General features: G+C 38.6%; 1 long non-coding RNA gene across 1 annotated transcript; it reads left to right on the forward strand.

Moving 5' to 3' along the window:
* Positions 1–1168: 1168 nt before the first annotated feature.
* On the forward strand, positions 1169–21729 carry LOC148977517 (uncharacterized). Its single transcript, XR_016169644.1, has 3 exons — positions 1169–2710; positions 2848–2998; positions 21382–21729. It is a non-coding gene; the product is annotated as an uncharacterized LOC148977517 (long non-coding RNA).
* The last annotated feature ends 1737 nt before the right edge of the window (positions 21730–23466 follow it).

Genomic DNA, 23466 nt, shown 5'->3' on the forward strand with positions numbered 1-23466 from the left:
CTCTTCCCTTCTTCCTATAAACACTGCTATTAGTTTTCAATTCCTGCCGTCTTCTCCAGCACCCTTGACTCCTCTTATCCTCAGAGAGAGGATCTGGGGGAAGAGAGCTGCCATTTTGAGTGACAACCCCAGATAATGAAAGTGACAACTGCTATCTATGTATATCTATTGGCTTTAATGTGGTGGAAATGAAGTCCATCTTGACTTAGCGGCATGAGACTTGTGACTCGTTCAAGGATGATGTGGCCTCTCCATCTGCACATGCATGTGACACTAATGCTGAGTGCATGTACCATGACACTTTCAACAGCGTGAAAGTATCAAGTATTCAAGGTTTATTCATAATGCACGAGTGGATATATTCTCCTGCCGTGATTGTTATACTTCTCATAACCTTCAGTGGTAACTTCATCCTCAATATATACTGAGACAGTCTGCCCTTCTTCTACATGGCAGCTATTATGTTATCAATGATAACTCACACGATTCTTGACTATTTGCTAGAAAGAATGGGTCTCAGTTGAGAACTGCAGACATAGACAGTAAGTTGAGCTGTATGAGGCCATTATAGCTATCAATGCCCACTTTCGCCCTGAAGGGCAAGCGACTCATACAATGACTAATATTATCAATAATTATGAATCCCTTGCAGATATGCATTAACACTGTTATTGCAATACAAACATTGTCTACAAATAAAATGAAAACATTCTATGTTACCTGAGCCTTTAACACCATTACAATGATCATTAAGTATAACACGATGACATTACACTTTTCTCCAATTATTATTATAATTAATAAGATATTTTTTTCCAACGAAAATGAAACATCACTGAGCTTACTTAAAGGAGTACTTCACTTTTAAAAACAAACAAACAAAAAAAACGAATAATTTGCTGATACATAATAACAAATATTTTACTGAGTCAATTCGTTCATTTCGTTCATTGAATGAACCAAATGACACGAAAAAAGATTCGTTCATTTTGATGAACGAGTTCGAACAGGAGAGTCACGAACGCGCATCACTGAACAGAGCAAGGCGACTATTTAAGCTTATAAAACGTAAACTTATTATTTTTTTTTTAAATGTGCAATCATTTCGCTTGATAAGACCCTTATTCATTGTCTGTAATCGTTTAAAGCCCTTTGAACAGTTTGCAGTTTGCACTGAAACTGTCTTTTGGACCTTTAACCGTTTGGTGGCCAGTAAAGTGCATTATATAGAGAAAAAATCTGTACTTTCTCCACTGTCCCTGCTCCTATTAATAAAATACTAAAAAAAAAAAATACAACACATAGTAAACAAATTGTGTAACTGTTTAAACCAAAATCTTAATTATGATACATATTTGCAATAGTAAGTACAATGGTGCAATAAATGTTTGGGTACAAACAAAGACCATGTATTAAACGGGTCTAATGAACCTGTGACCATGTGACCTGCACTGGAGTATACTCTAATTGTTTGAAGCCTCAGCCAGCACAAAACAGATTGGAAATAAAATTCCAATCTTTTGTGAAATGCTTTTGCAGGTGCATCAGGTCACATCTCTCTGGGAGTGCTTATCTGTGTGGGTTCAGATAAGCCTGAAGGAAAACGTTCTGTAATTTTGCTTACACATGTCTATAGTCTGTGGGTTCACACCACCAGTGACAGATAGAGAGCAACATGGCAAACAAAGCTTATCGTGGAGTCACAATAATAGGACAGAATAGCAACCAATAATTCTTTCAGCTGCTTTGTAATGTGTACTTGTAAACATCTACAGATGCGTGCACCTGAAATCAACTATCATTTGTATTCTTTCTCCTAAATATATCTCAATCTCTGTCCATTTAATGCCATTGAATGGATGCCGCTCATTTGATGCTTGAAAAAAAGAAAAAGAAAAAAAAAAAAAACCCATACAGCGATTGTGACAGTAATCCATAAAACTCCAGTGGATGAATTTATGTCTTCTGAATCAAAATTATAGTTTTAACTTTTTTATATATATATAACAACCACTACATCACCACATGTTGTTTGGGAGGGTTTCACGAAAAATCCTCCTCACTCATCCAAAAACAACTTTGTATTTAGTTGACATGTGCTTGCAAAGGTATTTAGTTAGTAGTTAGTTATAGGCTAGAATGTCTAAAGTGGACTATTGAAATGTGTAACCAGGTTGACACATTGCATTTTCATCCTAGGAGTGAGCCTCATGATGAAGTCAAGTCACCATTTATATAGCGCTTTTTATAAAGCAGATTGTTTTAAAGCAGCTTTACAGTGATAACAGGAAAATAATGCAACTAAGTGTGTTTCAGATCCAGTAGATAAGAAAGAAGAAAATAGCTATAATGGGATCCACTCGAGGCAAGTGTAGATGAGAACCCAAGTGCAGTTTATTACAAACAAGATCCAACATGAAACAAAAACATGGCGTGGCATGGAAAAACTCAAAATTAGGACATGAAGATGACCTTACACAACAGCGGTTACAGTGAAAAAATACTTGACAAAGACACATTTCAACCATGAGGCCTAAATACACACGCACGACTAATGACAAGACAAGGGACACCTGTGAACAATGAACAGATGATTAACCAATGACAAGCAACATGGCAGGAATACATGGCAAACAGGCAATCACATGACAGACATGGAACATGACATGAACAAACCAAAACGTTACAACAGCATCAAACTCCAGTTCAAGTAAGTTCAGTCATGGATAATGTTTGTTGTAATATATATATATATATATATATATATATATATATATCCTCTACAGTAATAAGAGTTAAATGTGCTTTGATTTGCACTGTAGTCTGAATGTTTGTGGTAAATTGCAGGGAAGTTCTGCCTGGTCTGCCTGGAGAAACTTAATCAAAGGCACAGTGCAAACCTGCCGTTTGCTGACTCACTCCCAACATTTCAGCAACCCAGTGATCAAACTCCCTTCCTGTTTGTAGAGGTAACCTCCTGCAGACCATTAAAGTCAAGGTAAAGCTTGCTTGCACTTTAAATAAATGTATACTGTTTTCTAGCCTTCATCACATTCAAAAGTCAGCGTTCGCCTCTGCTGACTCCTGATCAAAGTGCATTTTGAGAACAGAAGTTTCAGCACAAGTCATTTGATTTTTAGGCAGTAGAAGAACAAAGAGATTGATGGGAGTTAGAGAGATAACGGGAATTCAGCTGCATACACATTGTGGTAGGTCTGCTTCATAGTTTTAAAACACAAAGGTTACTCCAGGTTACAAGAGTGATGTTCAAACAGTGAAATAAATGGGCCACTGGCAAAGAGTCCAGTCCAAGTAATAATAAATGATTCTGAAGATACAGGAGCAGGGCCATTAAAATAACTGTTGGTGTATTTTTAATCGTAAAATTGCAGTGCTATTGGTTCAGGGTTGCACCTCATCATTTTAGTTAATCAAAATGTACTCTCTAAAAGCAAGTCAAAATATCATATGTAGTTCCCTTTCGTAGTCACTCCGAGTTCCATCGGATGACTGCGAATGGGGTTTCGCCTAGAAAGCCTATCGACTTTGAGTATTACAAAACAAGCCAATGGCAAATAAATGCCATGTGTCTGCGGAATTTGCATGGTGCAACTCCGCCCCACCTCGTGGGTATAAAGGAGGATGGCGGCAATATGCAGATATGTTTTCGCTTTGGAGCCAAGAAGTTTTCTTCACTCCTGCAGCCTATTCTCAAACTATCTTCAAGAATATTTTAGACAAGCAGCTTCCAGTCGGTGTTGGTGTGATGGCGAGTTCCAGAGAGTTTCATATTCCTGCCTGCTGCAATAAACAATGTGTGTGTTTCTCCCTGGGCGCTTCAAGGTCGAAAAAGAGTAGACTTTGCCCTGTGCAGAGGATCTCTTTTCTTGGTTTCTTCTCAATTGCCTTCTCCACTCAGCCACTGCTGACTTGCCTGGCAATCAAGAGCAAGAGTGCCGTTCCACTGAAGTATTTTCAGAGGCTCCTAGGGCATATGGTATCTGCAGCCATGACAACAGCGTTCGCATTGCTTCATATGAGACCGCTTCAGCTTTGGTTTAGCGACTGAGTCCCGAGGTGGGCATGGCAATACGGCGTGCTCCAAGTACCAGTTACTCCGACCTGCCGTCAGACCTTTACCCCGTGGTTGAACCTCAGTTTTCGACGGGCTGGTGTGCCACTGGAACGAGCTTCCTGGCATGTTGTCTCAACAGATGCCTCCACAATGAGCTGGGGTGCCATGTGCAATGGACATGCTGCCACGGGCTCCTGGATAGGACCCTAGCGCCTATGGCATGTCAGTTGCCTCGATATGCTGGCAGTACATCTTGCTCTGCACCGCATACAGGTGTTGCTCAAGGGTCAACACGTACTGTAGCTTGCATCAACCATCAAGGTGGTCTACGCTCCCACCGTATGTTGCAACCGGCCCACCACCTCTTCATATGGAGTCAGACGCATCTGAGGTCGCTTCGAGCCATTATATTCCCGGAGCCCTGAACTGTGCTGCCGACGAGCATGTAGAATGGTGTCTCCATCCCCAGTCGTTTCAGCTGATTTGGGACATTTGTTTGCCTCTCATGACTCGACCCGTTGCACCCTGTATTATTCCCTGACCGAGGGCACGCTTGGCACGGCCCACCCTGACCTGGTTCTCTGAACTCTTACTCCTCGCGACAGCACCTCCTTGGCCAATTCCTCTGAGGAAGGACCTCCTTTCTCAGGGACGGGGCATCCTACGGTACCCTCGTCCCGGCCTTTGGAACCTCCATGTGTGGCTCCTGGATGGGACGAGGCAGGTATGAGCACCCTACCACCAGCGGTAGTGGTTACCATCACTACTTACATCACATCACTTCACGCGTCGTCAACTGGTGCTCTTCTCGCCGAGAAGACCCCCGAGATGTTCAATCAGTGTCGTGCCTTCCTTCCTGAAAGAAGGGTTGAAGCGAAGGCTGTCTCCCTCCTCCCTCAAAGTATATGTTGTCGCTATTGCCGCACACCATGATACAGTAAGGTAAGTCCGTAGGGAAGCGTGACCTGATTGTCAGGTTCCTGAGTGCAGCGAGGAGACTCATCTTTTCCCCTCTTGGGACCTCTCAGTGGTTCTAACTGCCCTGCAGAGTGCCCCTCTTGAGCCTTTGAAATCAGTTGAGCTTAAGTTCCTGTCTATGTAGACAGTACTCCTGGTTGCATTGGCCTTCATCAAGAGGGTAGGGGACCTGCACGCATTCTCTTTTGATTCTCTGTTGGATATGTGCCCAAGGTTCCTACCACTCCCTTCCGGGACCAGGTGGTGAACCTGCAAGCGCTGCCCCTGGAGGAGGCAGACCCAGCCTTGCCACTGCTATATGTCCAGTCCATGCTCTCCACGCCTATGTAGACAGAACGCAGTGTTTCAGGACCTTATACCAGCTCTTTGTCTGTTGTGGTGGGAAGCTGAAGGGTAAGGCTCTCTTCAAGCAAATGCTGTCACACTGGATAGTGGACGCCATTGCTTTGGCATACCAGCAGCAAGGTCGACCATGCCCCCTTGGTGTGACTGCCCACTCCATCCGGAGTGTGGCATTCTTATGGGCTCTAGCGCATGGTACCTCACTAACAGATATCTGCAGAGCTGCAGGCTGGGCGACACCCAACACATTCACCAGATTCTACAATCTCAGAGTGGAGCCAATGTCCTCTCATGTACTCAATTCAACCAGCTAGTACCGGACCCGCTCAGGTGTCTTCACTTGCTCGCCATTTCACTCTACGAATACATGTGATATTCTCCTCAGGTGAGCTTCCCTGAAAGCCCTGAGTTCCTCCAGCACTCCTGACGTCGGCACCAGTGTCTATTGCCTGCGCGTTGGCTAGGTGCCTCCCGTGTGCATGGTCCCTCCTCTGAGCGACCCCCACATGTGTATTTCCACTGTAAGCCTCTCTGAGCATGTGTCTTTCCCATGGAAAGCCACCTTGCCACCTCTGGGGTTGAAATCTTCTACCTGCGGCTGAACACCCCAGTGTTTCTCTATATGTATCCCTCTGGGTCATATATGTATTCTCTAAGTGCCACCCCACGCAGGGCACCAGAAGACAGCTGTGAAGGTGGCGAGATTAACCCCATTCATCATCATCCGATAGAACTCGGAGTGACAACGAAAGGGAACGGCTCGGTTACGTATGTATCTCTCATTCCCTGAGTAGAGAACAGAGATGTTCCATCTTCCTGCCACTTCCGTTGTACCGCTGGAACAGATGAGTTCAGTCTTGGCTCCTCGGCGAAGAAACATATCTGTGTATTGCCGGTGTCCTCCTTTATACCCACAAGGTGGGACGGAGTAGCGCCAAGCAAATTCTGCAGACCGGTGGCATTTCTTTGCCATTGGCTCGTTTTATAATACTCAAAGTCGATAGGCTTTCTAAGCGAAACCCCATTCGTCGTCATCTTAAGGATGTTCTCATTCTCCAGTAAAATGAGATTGTTTCAGTGCGGCTAAGATATTTTTCATTTGAAAACATGAAAACATTTTTTTTGTTCTTCTTGGCTCTATGCAATGTACAGTATCAACATCTGGCAGGCTCATAAATACAGATCTCAATGTAAAAGTTAGCTATACTATGAAGTTTTTTAGTAAAATCGTGAAATCACCAGTTTCATCCACAAGGGGGCAGTCTGATATTAATTCAGAGACCCTTGCAAAAACAAAAAAAGACAACAAAAATAGATCACCAAGAACCAAAAAAGTTAATCATGTTAAAGAGAGCGTTTACTGCATCAGCATGTCTCCGCTGCTCTGATGGAGAGACAGCCCACAATTCATTTAGTGAGATTAGGCTGAGGAGCGAATGAAGGCTGAAGCTAAAGCTCAGGCCGACCCGTGCATCTCTCAGCTCAAGACCGGTTAACCATTCACTTTAATCCCTTGTGATTTCCTAAAGCCCACAGCTGAAATAAAGACAGAGCCTGTCATCTATTTAAGCTTTGAATTTGAGTGATACTCTCTTAAAGGAATAAAATCACCCAAAAATGGAAATCTTATCACCATTGACTCACTTTTATGTTGTTCTAACATTGTTGTTTTTTTTATTTAAAAGACAAAGGTAAATCTTAGGCAAAACACACAAGCCAAAAAAGTGAATGTTTATTCATACTGCCATAATTTCAAAAAGGAATAAAACAATATGGAATTGGAAATTCCTTTATTGTATTTTTTTCTACCATGTGCACAACTACAAAAGGAACACATTAAAACAATCCGATAATATATCCCCGTTTTCACAGACAAGGCCTAGACTAGTCCCCGATTGTAAGGCGTGTTTCAAATGAAAGCAACTTGTACTGACGTACAGTAATATGTGAGTGCCATTGTTTTGTCTTAAGATGCACACCAGTAATGTTTTTTTTTTCTACATGCAGCACATTTATAAAAAGCTACTTAAATGTCCTAATTCAACTAAAGCCGTTCTTAGAAATTGGGCCCTAATATACAGTCATGTGAAAAAGAAAGTACATCAAATTGTACGGTTTTATGTATCATGACATAATGCAAAAAAAAAAATAATAATAAAAATAAAAAAATAAAAAATAAAAAAACTTCTGGTCCCAATCTGCAGTTCTTAAAATCTAAAAATCAACAAGAACATATGACATATTACCAGTTATATGTACCAGTCAGGTGTTGCTAATTAAATGCCTTTGATTAACTGATCATCAGAAGTTTAGGTGATTTCTTGGTCTAGGCTAGAGCATTCAGGTGTGTGTTAACAAAATAACAAGGAGGAAAGACGTCAGCAATTATCTTAAGAGAAGGATTTGTTGCTTCCATCAATCTGAGAAAGGCAATTTCCAAACAATATTAAGTCAATCTTGTCAATCTTTCCACGAGTGGACATCAAAGAAAATTCACCCCAATTGTATTGCTCAGAGAAATTACAAAAAAAAAAAAAAAAAAAAAAAAAACTTCAAGACCTTCTTCACAGAATCTACAGGCCTCTGTTAGCATATCATAGTTGCATTTGAACATACCATAAGACTTTTGGAACAATGTCCTTTGGAGACCAAAGTGGAGACGTTTGGCCACAAAACATATCAGCACATACACCTCATAACAACTTTCAAGCACAGTGGTGAAGGGGTGATGATCTGGGCTTATTTGCAGCAATAAGACCTGGGCACCTTGTAGTCAATGAGTCGAGAGAGGCAGCAAGACAAAAATTTTCAATTTGGATTGGATTTGAGGAAGCAGGGTTTCGGCAGAGCTTAGAAAAACCCTTTTCTGTAGTGCTCTGGCTCGTTTCATATTGTTTGTAAAATCTAGTACTTTCAGAAAGGAAAGATTTGCAATATTTCAGAGATGAGTTATGTTCCAGTAGTTAACAGGCAACAGATGGGATTTGTTTTGTTGTTTTATTGTGCAGAAACATTAGGTGTCCTGAAAGAAAAAAACAAACAAAAAAAAAACATTCACTTTGGGACTGGGAATTTTTTTTTTTAATGCATTTTAAATGTGTTACCTTCTTCTCTCCCACAGTGTCTGCTATCAATTAGTGGTGTTTGACAAATATGCTTGTTTTTGGACTTAGTTGAACTTTCAACAACACAAAACGTGCAACACTCAGCATCAGGAGAGAGATAATTAGTCTTATCTTTGCACGCAATTGCTCACACAGTCCCTCATGAATATAAACCATTTACAACAACACTTAAGATTCTATCAGCTATTAAAGAAATAGTGTAGGTTTCAAAAAATGAAAAAGTCAGGTTGCTGTTTTCCATGGTGTTACAATAAATGGGGACTGAAGCTTTCAAAAGGACATACAGTAAATGTACAATAAAGGGGTGATGAACTGAGAAATCTTTTTTTTTTTTGAGCTTTTGACATCTAAGAGGTCATCATATTATAAGAATATTCTGTAAATTTCAGAACTGAAAACGTCCTTGTTAGTCCAATAAAAGCTTTTATTGACACCAGGCTCAGCAATCGACTTATTTTTTTAAAGTGGGGAACTATGACTTCAAAGAGGATAAAACACCACCCCCGTAGAAGAAGATCAACGCCTACTTCAACATGGCCGGTTTAGCCCCGCCCACCGATTCGCGTATTACACGCATGGCTAAATAACATAGATGCCTACTTCGCGATGACAAACCGGGTCGAGAGTGAAACTCATTGTAATATGCGAAACTGTTATCCACTCAAAGCAGTGGGCGTTTATACTTCCAAGTCTTCAATGCGAGACGCCCATAAAAACCGAACGTCTTGAGCTGGGCTCAAAACTAGGGTATAACCTAATAATTATTGATTTTGATGTTTTTAAATGTAACAACCAAGCGAACGTCATAAGTTGACCTCAGACAACAATATATATATAAAAATTAAAAAGCCAGTTCATGACCCCATAAAAATGATCCATTTGACTAGAGCTAAAGTCACAAGAAGCACTTTTTAAAACTTATGGTGGTTTTGGGGACTTTCTGAATCTGAATGTTAGCTTTTATTGTAAGTGCTTGAAAAAAACAACAACCATTTGTATTATTTCTCCTCTTGTGTTTCACTGAGGAAATAGGCATGGGACATATTCTTTACAGGCTCCAAATGGAACCTCATGGATTCATTGATGGATTTAGTGGAATTGGTTGTGGAGGTTTGCTCCAAGAAGTAAAGGATCATCCTTGTCCTGGATTTTCCATGCAGCTTAGATTTAAATATTCAACTGAACTCCTGTAAGAAGTGTCAGGTAGGATTCGTCATCCTTCTGGGATGTTTCTTCCATGCTATTGAGCCTCAAACCACCTCAACTAAAGCAAGTTGCTCATCAAGAAGCTCCTCATTTTTGTAGTAAATATGGAGAAAGACACCTTACACTCGTTATTCATTATGCTAATTGTTTATCTAATAAGGTTTTGACATGATTGAGACAAGGTGTAGATTTCCAAATGCACCTCGGTATGAGTTTATCATAGGAACAACAGACGTATTAACACCCAAGTAAACAAGGGACGGTAGGAAGCTGATAAGGCTAACACTTATTCGATTGCAGTTTGTACACTCTGTTGCAAAGTATAGCCACACATCCTGAAGCTGAAACCTGCAGCATTAATTAACATTACTTAGAGTTAATAATAATATATACATGTTTACAAGACAATATGAAAGGTACTTGATCCCTCAAGTTTCAACTCAAATTGAACCCTTCTGAATCCCAAAAGAAGTAGTTCCAAAAAAGAAAAAAAAGAAAAGAATGCTTTTGCTGTTTTATTCTATTGTAATTGTATATTATTGTGTCAGTTAGAGATCCATCTGTGTTGGATATAAATTCAGGTCGCTAAAGACCTGAATGTGTAATAAGGATTGGCGAAACATTAATGGATTTAAGGGTTAAAACACTTAAAGGGTTTTTTTTTTTCTCAAATTAGCAATGATTTCCTTTTCTTCTGTGACAACATTTAAGCCATTTTGTTGATTCATCAATCCTAGATAATCTAGAATTACATTCTGTTCCCAGGGGAGGAATTTATACACCTTAAGCAAGTCAGTTGTACTGCTTTTCCTGGCAGTTTTCATGCCAATTTCCAATTTATAAACTCAGAGCGGCGTCCTTGACCACTGCCGAGTGTTCCTCAGTGGCACGCACCCCAAGTTCATTAAATACTTCATTAGCCATCGCTCCTGGACAGTGGAGAGGACTGCTGTTGATGGGCCGCACAGGAGAGGCACCTGGGTAGTTCCTCGAGAGACACAGCGGGCCACTGCAATTAATAAAGTCTGCTTTCTCTTTCAAAGCACATCTCTCATGCCAGAGCTGGGCCTTAATAATATGCCCGCACAGAGAGATAACCTCTTTTCTCACCCACACTTAATTTTCAATCAAAGTTCCGTCAGAAGCCATTTCCAGTCACACTTAACTGCATTAATTTATTTTGTGTGAATTAAAAGAGGTAATGGGAACATTTATCAGATTCACGAGGCCTGCAGAAGTGCTGCTCTCCTCCAATATGTTGTAACGTAGCAGTTACAGGAGTCCAAACAGCGTGTGGTAATTGACAGTCGGAATTCTGTTCTGTTAGCACTAAAATTGCGTTCCAGTACAAGATCAGAGGTGGTTTGTACATACATATTTCATGAAAAGCCCCTTTGAAGAATTCAGGATGCTGAAGATTCAGAGCAATGGGCTGAGCCTGAATTCTGATATTACCAGCTAAATATATGTTTTTGTAATTAAATGACTAATTAAAAAGTTTTTTTTTTATTTTCATTATGTAAAAACTATTTTTTGTATACAGTAGAAAATGTTAGGATCATTGTCGGCAGACCAAGAAAAAAAAAAGACCATGCTCATAATGATTTATGGCTCCATTTATAATTATTTATAAGTTAGTATTACTATTCTATAAATATGTTTATAAAGACTATATGGTCTAAAATACTATATACTAAGACCTTTACTGCATAATGCTACGTTCACACCGGACACGAATAGGGCGTCAGGCGCGAATGATTTCAATGTTAAGTCAATGCAAAGACGCTTTACGCGCGTGAAAAATTCCTGCGGCGCGAATGAGGCGTGGAGCGCGGCGCGGAAGACGGGAATACGCCTCTTTCGCGCGTCAAGTTGGCGCGAATGGCGCTAATTGAGCGTTGTAAATTCACGCGTTTGACGCGAATTCGCGTCTGCCGCCCGAGTTGAAAAATCTGAACTTTGGCGCGAATTCGCGCCGCGTTAACCAATCAGGAGCCTAGCTGCTTGCTCACGTGGTGAAGTGTCTGGATGCTTCAATAAATTATTTTGTATATGACTAAATGCATGGTGGGATTATGCACAACAAAGCAAATGTTTCATCACTTAAAACATTATTTCTATATACGAGACATGTTCATTTTGTATTGAATGTTATTCATTCCATATCTAGAAATAGTATTATGTTGTAAAGACAATCAACATAAATTCGTGTCTGGACGTGAGAGAGAGAAAAAAATCACAGGACAGGTTAATAACTTTTGAAGGCTGGCTCTATTTATCATCAAAACAAAAATAAATGACAGCTAGATTAGATGGATGAGGGCGAGGGTGATCCTCGCTCAGATGCGGGACAACATGTCATCAAACTGGGCGCTGGACAGGCGGAAGTACCGCTGACAGCGGCCGTCATCCAGCGCAGCTCCTGGAGCGAGCAAATGGTGAAACTCGCCAAACGGTTCGGCTCTGAAGGATCCGGTGGACACAAATATACGGCGACGATGATCCCCATGCCGCTGTTCTACTCTCCAGAGTAAATACAGAGCGGTAACTCTCTTGATGAATGCTCGGTCGACATGAAAACAATGGCCGCCAACGGATTTTGATTCTGACGCGCGTCACGCGCGTAAATTTCGCTTCAAACTTTACGCGCGGCAGTTTCGCTCTTGACACGCGAATTAACACTAGTGGTCAAGCGTCAAACTAGACGCGTCAGGCGAGAATTTGACGCGCGATTCGCGTCCGGTGTGAACGTAGCATAAGAAGAGGACTTATAGTTATATTTATGCCAGCGTTTGCAACCAATGCAACCTGCATTGTTATAATGTTATTATTATATTAGTTACAACTTTTTAGTAATTCAGATGTATTTCTGTCAAATTAGTGAATATATTGTTATTAATAGCCGTGTTGTGTTCTTATAAATACTTATTGTGGGTGATAATACAGCTATTAGCCTCTATAAAAGCATCATTGATGGCTAAAGTGAAAAAAAAAAATAGGATGCAATTTCCCTAAAGCGAACGTTAAGAAATCTTGAAGATGTGCTCATTATTAACTTAGCCCAGTTCATTCATTAGGATTCAAGCAGAGAAGCAACCAAACACCTCCGAGTTTTCCCTATTTAAATACAGTTACACAAGTAGTTACACGACCAAGCATGGTGACAAAACAAAACGTGGTGCTTTTCTAAACGTGTAAAATGGATAACTATAATGTATGGCGAATGAGAGTACTTCGATTTGGCGCAGTAATATCATCACTCCTGATGATGAGAGGATTTTTTTAGGAGTGATGATATTACTGTGCCAAATCAAAGGGCCCTCAAGTGGTATTCCACCATACATTATAGTTATCTATTTTACACTGGTGTAATCACACACCATTCTCGGTTGTGTAACTACTTAACTACTTGTAACTGTATTTAAATAGGGAAAACATGGAGGTGTTTGGTCGCTTCTAACTTCATCTCTTTTTGGATCCTAATGAAGGAACTGGGCTAAGCTAAGTGCTATCAAAGTGCCGCGTCGCGCCAGAGCAATTGAGTGGACGCACTGAGACGAGAGAGGTGTGTATCAACTCGTCTTAGTTAAGGGAATAACAGTTTAATATGAAAAAAAAAAAAAAAACAACAACGGTGGAGTGTTCCTTTAAGACAGAGGTCTCAAACTCGCGGATGATATTTTGTGGCCCCCTACTTGATATTAAAGTTTAATATTAGTGCGGCCCGTTGTTGCGTTTGCCGCGTTTTTTTATTATTATTATTATTTTTATCCCTTATGGGCTACCATATATAGTCTCGTGTAACACAGTCTCATCCCAAAAAGTCATATAACTGACGTTTTGGGACGTATTTTGACCATACGTCAATATCCGCCTTTTTAGGGCCCCCTTAAACGTCGGTAGATGGCGATCCCGGGCCGTCATACAACTGACGCTTTACCTTTAACGTCAGTTAGGTGACGGGTTAGGTTTAGGTCTGGGGTAGAGTTAGGATCCCATAACCTCATCTACCGACGTTTAAGGGGGCCCTAAAAAGGCGAATATTGACGTATGGTCAAAAGACGTCCCAAAACGTCAGTTATATGACGTCTTGGGATGAGACCGGGTTGTCTCGTGACAGCTTACGGTGGGTTTGTTGTCAATAGTAGTCATAGACAACCACGAAGTACAAATATACTGCGCCTGGAAAAAATGAGCGTGTCGCTTCAATTATGAGCGCGCTTGATGCGCGCCTACATTTGAAACGTACTTGAGCGTGCAAAATATGTGAGCGCGATATGTGAACAGGCCCAAGGCAAGCTACCACCACCAAATCAGGCCACAGCTACTGATAGCTCGCGAGCGACTTGTTGGATACCCCTGCTCTAAAACAATGTGAGAATAATCATTTTGAGCTTGTAATATGTGTTGTGTCTGAAGGGGTGTAACGGTACATGTATTCGTATTGAACCGTTTCGGTTCGAGGCTTCCGGTTCGGTACGCATACAAACCGAACGGTTGCTTGGATAATTTTTCCTGCCGGCAAAATTCGTGCTGACGCGGCCAACACAACGTTGCGCAACATCAAATGGCAAGCGTAATGAAAGCAGAACGAAACTGCGCTACTCGTTATGTGCTTCATGGATCGTTTATCAGTTCGGACCAGCAACATCTGTTCAGCGCGAGCCGATCTCGATCAAGCAACACTGTTACTACACAGCGCTAAGAGATCCGGTAAAGAAAACATTTGAATTCGCCACTGAGGTAATAACATCACTGCGAGATCTAGTGAGAAGCATTCACATTTCTCCGTTATTAATCATAGATCTCTATTAGATCAAACAGCACTGTCATGGAAACCAGGAGAAACATTGTGCCGTGAATGAACTAGTAATACTTTCGTCCACAGACCAACAACATTCACCATGGATTTAATGTAACACTAACTGGAACCAGTTTGGCTGGAATGGTGAAATGCTTTCAAGTACTTCACACATCTTTTTCCAGCACTTTTATTCCGGGTTTTATGAGGGTTTTATGAGGTCGGTGAGGATGGGAAAATCTTACATGTATGTGCAAACTTTGCCCTTCGATAAAATGATTGTTATCTGTGGTTGTATATGGGCTGTGGCAATAATAATAGTGCCGGAAACAAAATTCAAATATTATATAAATAAATATATGTTTAAATGTTATTTTTAATGCACTCTCAGAAAAAAAGGTACAAAAGCTGTTACTGGGGCTGTACCTTTTCAAAAGGTACACTTTTGTACCCAAAGGCTGCATATTGGTACCTTAGTGGTACATATTAGCACCTAAAATGGACATATTACCACCTGAAAAGGACATATTAGCTCATGAAATTGACATATTAGCACCTAAAATGTACATATTAACACTTAAAATGTACATATTAACACTTAAATGTACATATTAACACTTAAAATGTACATATTAACACCTAAATGTACTTATTAGCTCATGAAATGGACAAAAGTTTACCTTTTGAAAAGGTACAGCCCCAGTGACAACTTTTGTACCTTTTTTTTTCTGAGTGTGTGACCAAAACATTATTTGTTCATCCTTCAAAGATGACCCCCATTTATAAACCTGAAAGTTTCAAGATCTAGGAAAACTCACACTTATTTAAAAATATTTTTTCTTTAAACAAATAGGAAATTTCTCTGGCATTTCTTTCTTTTTGCTGTATCGAAAACGTACCGAACCGTGACTTTAAAACCGAGGTACGTACCGAACCGTGATTTTTGTGTACCGTTACACCCCTACTGAACGCGTTCAATGAACGATAGTTCATGAACTCGTTCATATTTTGGGCGAACGTGAACTGAACGTAGCCTACTGCCTGATGAACGTTACAGTGAACTCGTTCATTCTAGTGGCTGTGAACCGAGGAGCGAGGAGGCGTCATAAGATCATTTAAAAGGGTTTTATGAGGTCGGTGAGGATGGGAAAATCTTACATGTATGTGCAAACTTTGCCCTTCGATAAAATGATTGTTATCTGTGGTTGTATATGGGCTGTGGCAATAATAATAGCCTAATAATAAAAAAAGAAGCTCGCAGCAACATATGGAAAAAAAAAATATGAACAAGTTCATTTTTGAAATATGAACTGAACTAGTTCATTTTAAAATTTGTGAACTGAACTTTGAACTAGTTCATGTTATGGTTGATAAGAAGGTTTGCTTTGATATGTGCAAAGTCAGTAATTTGCCTGAGACACTATACATGTGTAGAAAGAATTATTTGTATTTCAAAAGCAGTAATTGTTTTTCTAAGTATAATAAAAGGATGAATGTGCCTTTCGGAGAAAAAAAAACATTCAATATCATAGTGTTGTATAAAGAAAATAAAAAAGCAAATATGACTATCATCACAAAGATGTTGTGTGTAAGAAAAAGACAAAGAAAGTTTGTAAAATTAACTTTAACTGTCAGAAGGACAGTTAATGAAGAACCAATCATGTACAGAAAGGAATGTTCAAATTCAGAGGAACAGTTCAGAAGAAACGTTAATAATAAAGATTGAGAACATTGGATCAGTTGTGCTCCATTTTTGGAATACTTAAATACATTTTAAGTTAAATAAATCTTGATGCGGCCCGGCCTGACCCAGACTCTATCTCCAGCGGCCCCCAGTTAATTTGAGTTTGAGACCCCTGCTTTAAGAGAACCCAAAAGAAACTTGTTGTCTGTTAAACATTAATATGTCTTCTGTACATGTAGTGTTTACATGAACGCTTAATTGTGCGTTTTAACAAAAATTCCCGCTCCTCCGTGAGAGCTACGAGACCGGTGCGTCTCACAGGTGTCTCTCAACGGTAATCACGCCACCGGCCTAGCACCGTTCTCCCGCGGCCCTCACTCGTCCTGCTCGCCACAGTAAACATAATGAATGGCGACTGTAGAGCGCAATCTCGAAACACATTTTCAGGCAGACTCACTAGTAGCCTAGACTTGTTGTTTAACTACTGCGCTATGTTACAGGTAGGCGTGGTGCATTCTGGGAGTTGTTGTCTTTCATCCATATAAGCCAAAAAATACATTTTCTGGCTTTTTCTCAGTCTAGAAAGCTCCAAATTCAAAAATAATTTCACATTTATTTAACATAAATGACCCATTTTAAATACCCATTCATCTTTCCAGAGGTGAAGTATCCCTTTAAGAAGTTTCGTTGCATTTCAGGCTATAGTGGCGGCATTATATTCAACTCTCAGTATACACAAACTTTCCTTATTTATAGAAAGAAAAATGGGGCACAGCTGAGCTATGGCATCCCACCGAATTAATGAGGCTTTCAGTGAGAGAGGAATAAAGGATGCGGGCAACAGGAAGGACCAAAAGCCCTGGGATTCCTATTCAATAACTGTTATTGCAGACATATAGTCCTCTAGCCAACACTGTCATTATTCTTGGGGATTGGTTAGATCCTGTGTATATTTAGCCTATTGTGCGCTGGTGCCTATAGGGTGCAAGGGGGCTGAAGACACCCCGGGGTAAAAAACGCCTTTCATTTGATTTCCCTCTAAACCACTATGGCACAAACACTTGTCGCAGCACTTTCCAAAACATCTGCTTTTCAAGATGCACAGGCAAATTTGGCCGATCCTTGACGCAATCGTGGACGGCAAACGCAAAGTTGATTCTGTGCAAATTAGATTTTTTTATATTTGATGGTGTTTTTTTTTTATGTTGAAGATTTAAGTAGCAAATGAGAATCACTAAAGTATTTGAGTTTGTTTTAATACAAAGGTCCTGTTAATGTTTTTCAGTTTTGCTCAAGCTAAGTATTGCAACAGTTTTTCAATAAGGTAAGAATGTAATAAATGTATGCTAATTGGGTAAAAGTCCCTGCTGTTGGGGCGAAAGGCACAATAATTAACACTTTTCCATTTGTTGACATGACATGTTTAGATTCAGATGGTAAATATAATTTCAACATCATATCATTAAGTTATGTAATCAACTTAGAGGTACAGTAATAACCATATTTATATTGAAACCATATTTACAAATATTATATTACAGTGCTGGCAGTGCTAAGCACAATATATTGTTACTACTGTAAAACTATATAGCATTATTATGGCAGTCCCTCCAGAAAAACGCGATTATGCGATCGCTGAATTCAATGCAAAATCAGCCAAAGTCCGCATATTTATGCGGGGGCCGCATTTTTTCGAATAAGCCGCACTTTCGCCGCATAAAATGCCGATTTCCATGCAAAATATGCGGGGCTTGCATGATTTCATAATCCTCGCATTTTCGTTGCAAAAAAAAGTCACATATATCTTCGCAGAAAGTTGAAAAATGTTGCGTTTGCTTCATACAAGAGCAGCCATTTCCTCCTGTTTCCATGGGAACGTTATGAAGTGACGCAATTACGCGACGGGATAGCTCACAGCTGAAGTTATTGCAGAGGCCAGAAAGACTCACGGAGGCGATTGACATCTCACAAATCGAACTCGTATAACTGTCTGTCACACGTTCTACCATCACATCGTTACTTAATAAACAAAATAAGATAAAAGAATAAGCATCAAACAGAAATTACCCGCACACATGGGGTGTTTGAGGCGCACACACTGCAGACAGTTCAGCGCGCAGCTCTTAAAGGGGCCACACCTTATTTACACTCGTTACAGTCTGAAATAAAACATTGCTGATTTTGTAATTGTGAAAGAGAGTCTATTGTGCACTTATTGTTTGAATGTCCCTATTTTTCAATCTTTTGGAATGAGATGTCTCAATTTCTAGGTTTTAAAATGAATTGCAACCTTGTCTTAAATTTGTCATCTTCATACAAATGATTTTGACTTTCCTATAAGAAAAATGTATGTTATCGATTTTTTTCTATTATTAGGAACATTTCATATTCGTCAAACTAAGTGGAGTAACTCAAAACCCAACTTTGCTCATTTCAAAACAGCCTTTAAAATGTATTTTGAGTCTTTAAAATTAAAAAAAAAAAAATCGAAAAGCCCAAAAGATCTGTATCTCTGCTAAAGGAATTTAATATGTCTGTGATGCCCTCTATCTTTTTTTTTTTCTTTTTTTTTCTTTTCTTTTTTTTTTCCAAATTATTGTTTCATGTTTTAGGCTACTTCTCAGATGTTATACTTATCAGAAAATGTGTAAAAGAAATGTCAAGAACTTGATATCAAACTCTGTGATTTTGAAAATGTAATAAAAATAAAACAAGATGAGAAATTAAATATTCCCAGCACTTTCTATGATGTAGTATGCTTGCTACATCATAGAAAGTAATAAGAAATGACTCTTTACATTAAGGTAGTAGCCTAGTGAGAACAGGGTGTTGGGGGAATCACTTTTTTTCTCTTTTTCATCAAACCGCAGTTTTTGCAAGTTCCCGCAATTTTTGCAAGTTCCCGCAATTTCATCGCATAAAATTGCATAAATATCCCGCATATTCCATCGCATTTTTAAAGAAAACGGGCCGCGTAATCAAGGATTTTTTTGCCCGCAACAATCACAAAAAAACTCCGCGTTTTTCTGGAAGGACTGTTATGGGATATCGTGTACTTTTTATATCATTTTGTTTCTGTATTTTTAAAATATATTTTCATTTTTTTTTTTTTTTTTTTTTTTTTTTTTTATTTAACAGTCAGACATACATACAAACAAACCAACATAGTGCAGTAGTGAGCAATCTTGTAAATCCATAATTCCAGCAGTGGCAAGAGTGATTTAAGTGTTTGATCTAAGTGTGTAAGTGAGCGTGTATGAGCGTGGGTATGTGTATGCGTGTGTACACAAAGTAACCATTTATTATTTATTACCATTGTCCTTACCATCACTCCCCACTACCACCATACTGCCCATATTGTTTTTGTAGATTTTTATTTCCAAAAAAAAAAAAAAAAAAAATAAAATATATTTTCATATTAACATATTTTAATGACAGAATATCTATTGAACAAAAAAGTATTTTATTTATCAATATCAATATAAACAGAAAATAGAAAAAAAACTTTTCAACAAGTATTAACTTAGGATGTTATTAAAAACATTATTTTAGCTAAAGTATTTGTATCAATTATATGTACAGTACCTTTTGCCCCATGCATTCTGGTGAGGACCATGTGTAAAGACAACCCCGCCATTTGATACATTTATACGATTTTTAAACAAAATAAACCACTTTTATGATCAATTTTAACACAAAATCTGTTGCTCCACCAATGTTCAATACAAACACCAGTGTTGTGCAAGTTACTTCCAAACTGTAATACATTAGGTATTACTTGTTACTGTTATTTAAAAGTAATTCATTACCTTACAATATTACTGTCTCAGAATTGTAATGCGTTACATTACTCATGTATTACTTTTGAGTTACTTTCACCAAAATAACTAAGTAGAACTTAACTTTGGGGCTGTAACGATATGCAATATGAAACCGAAATCGCGATTCGCCACACGACTCAGATCCACGAACCTACAGAATCACGACACACCTCTTCCAACTCCAGCGTTATTCTCCTTACCGTCCAGATCCAATGCTGCCTTATCTTTAAATTAGGCTATTAGTATTATTTGAAGTTAACATTATAAAATACGTAGACCTACACCACAAAAATAGTTGAGGATAAATTATTTAAAATTGGGGAAGTCCAGCATTATGGACATGATGACATTTGCAGTCAAAACTTGAAATAAAAATTCTCAGAAAATACATGTATTGAAACGTATATAGGCTACTTCCTTAAAGGACTCCAGACATTAGACAAATATCAGTCTATGTTTTATTTTTAATATTAGGGAAAAGACACACATTCATGCGTGACAAAAAAATAGGAGGTAAAATATATTTTTTGTAATTCTGTTAATTACACTGCGCAAATCGGATGAGGAAGGATTGGCTCTCCAGTCTCCATAGAACTTAAAATATTCATTTTATTTTAGTTTTCGTGTTCGCATTTATGAGGAAAAAACAATGTTACAGACGCGACCGCTCTGAACTGGCACTAAAAGACTGCTTTAAAACTTTCACACAGTCTGTTGCCTTTAAGAAGTAAAAGCAGACAACACACTGTAATACAACTGTAATACAAGCCTCACTGAACATGTAACGAGTAAAATATTACTGAAAATTGATTAGTAATGCCCTACACTACTGCGTTACAGCAAAAAGTAATATGTTACTGTAATGTATTACTTTTGTAATGCGTTACTCCCAACACTGACAAACACACACACATATATTCCGCAATCTTAAGGGAGTAGTGAAGAACACTTATTTTCCTTTAGCCCCGTTGTACCTCACTGTTCTGTTTCTCCCTTGTCCTCTTCTGACACACTGATGTATTTGTAAACCTGTGATGGAAGCTTGAACATGATGGTTCCAAATGAAAAAAAAAGCTTTTCAGACTAAAAGCGTTTCTCGGTTGTCCCTCGTCTGAAAAGAGAGAATCAATGTCAGGTAACTGTCTGGTCTGAGAGGATGCTTGTAAAGCTGTTGAAATTACCTTAAATCAAGCTGTTAAAGCCTGTGCAAAAGAACCCAAATTTACTTTTATTTAAGATAAACAACCTTGGCACAAATCCGTACCATAAAAACACGTGTGTAATTTTCATGTCATCATCTTCATCGGCTCCAACATTTCATTTCCTCTGCCTCTTTCTGCGCTCAACAGGAATTCGCTCACAGCTGCAAGCGCATAGTGGAAATGGCCAATCAGAGAGTGATGGTGTGGAATGCCTAATTAAAAACCAGCATGCCAGAAAGAGGATATCTCATGCACATGACCTATGGGACACTTCCTGTTGAGGCGCTGAAATCACACATCTCCAGCAGAGTTATCAGGACATATTACGACCATGAGCATTCATGCTTAAACTTAATTAGTTCTTTATGAACACCAACAAAAATGATGGATTTTCTTCTAAATAGGCATTTGTTTGTTCATTGAGAAATTAGCATGCATGCTTTTAATATATTTTTAGAGGATTATTTAGCAATTTGTGATTGGCACTGTTTTTAGATTAAAAGGCTGCTTATTAAAAGGTTTCCAAAGAGAAACATTATTTGAATGTAAAGCACTTAACCTCCTAAAAACAAACAAACTAAATAAATAAATATTGGCTTTGGAAGCATTGGATAAAAGCGTCTGCTAAATGACTAAATGTATATCTATTTTAGCGGCTATGTGCATCGTAAAAACAAAGCAAACTTTGGAAAGTATGTCATTATTATATATTTTATTACATTATTATTATTATTATTATTACTGTATATCCTGTTGTAATATATTATATGAGCCTGTAAGCCCCACCTGAAAGCCATTTAACAAAAAGAAAAATGAAACGGGTAGTTTTCGAATTTAATTTAGTCACAACAATTTAATTGAACAAAAATGAGAATAAATAAAATCTCAATTAAACACTACTAAAAAAAAAAACCTCAATTAAACACTACTAAAATTGGCGTGTCACAAGAGGCAGAAGGGTTTTTTCTTCAATGAGATTTGGGTATTATGGAGTGGGATGATTTTCGGTGAATGGTAGTTTAATGCATTAACCTGTTATATACATATTGTTCCTTTAATTTCTGAGAGCTTTTGACCCAAGACACAAGGTAAAATAATAGCAGCTGACTAAAAATACACAAAATGTGCCCACTTTCCAGGGAATGCACAATTTCAGATGAGCTTAGTTTGAGAAAGAAGCTTTATAGACCTTATTCGGAGCAGTGCCACGACAGGTATGAAAGCGAGGCCATGGATAGAGTGTTTTCAACTGTACCCGCTGTTGAAAGCTGTATAAAGCTACTACATCACTTGTCATTTTCCACATATTGTTGGGTGGTTTTCGTCTACTGAAATTTCTTGGAAAGATATTTTTGCAGAGCTTTTTCATCGGAACAATCCAACACCACATTAAATGACAGTCGAAACCCATTGAAGAGGTGTATGTCTATCCCTCACAGCCTTGCTTTCATTAAAAAATGTTTCAAAGACGGAACTGCTGTGAATAGGGTCTTTAAGATGTTTATTTGTGCATATGCAACTATTGACATTAAACAGGCTACTGAAACATGCTGTCAAAGTGACAAGCTAAATTAATCAAATTTGCAAATAAGTCATATATATTTCAAAATTTGCTTCATGTTCAAAGATAATATCTGGTTATTATATCTATTGGTCCATCCTAACCCCAAAAAGCTAGAAGAAATCTAAAATGCACGCCAAAAAGAATATCAGGTCTAGAGAAACAAATGCAGCCATCTTTAAAATGGCATTGTTGTTAAAGAGTAATAATTAATAGTAATGGCATTGCAATGTTTGAAGCGGATATCATAATATTTTTATTTTTCATTTTTTACATTTTAAATGATTTTTAAAGCGAGCGATCATTCAATAATTGTAAGATCTTACCTACATGCTGTGGAATACAAACTGGAAGACAGAACACACCAATGGTTACAAAAGGTCTATAAAGGCCCTGATATATGCAAGCAAAATGAAAGAACGAACTGGTATGGCATAATTTTGAACAAAACCAGGCCAAAACCAAAAAAAGGCCAGTTTTATTTGGATTTCGAAACAGCTTGCCAAAACAAACTTTCGTCTGCTCCGGCTGGTAAAAGCTTAATGTATTATATGGATTTCCAAAACCTGCAAATGATCAACATGATTGTCTCATTGATTGATAGTTCATACTTTTTAAGTAAAATGCCTTTTTAGTATAAATGTAAAAACATCAACCTTTAGGTTGTGATA

This window comes from Pimephales promelas, chromosome 9 (assembly GCF_988280905.1).
Source record: "Pimephales promelas chromosome 9, fPimPro1.hap1.1, whole genome shotgun sequence".
Taxonomy (NCBI): Eukaryota; Metazoa; Chordata; class Actinopteri; order Cypriniformes; family Leuciscidae; genus Pimephales; species Pimephales promelas.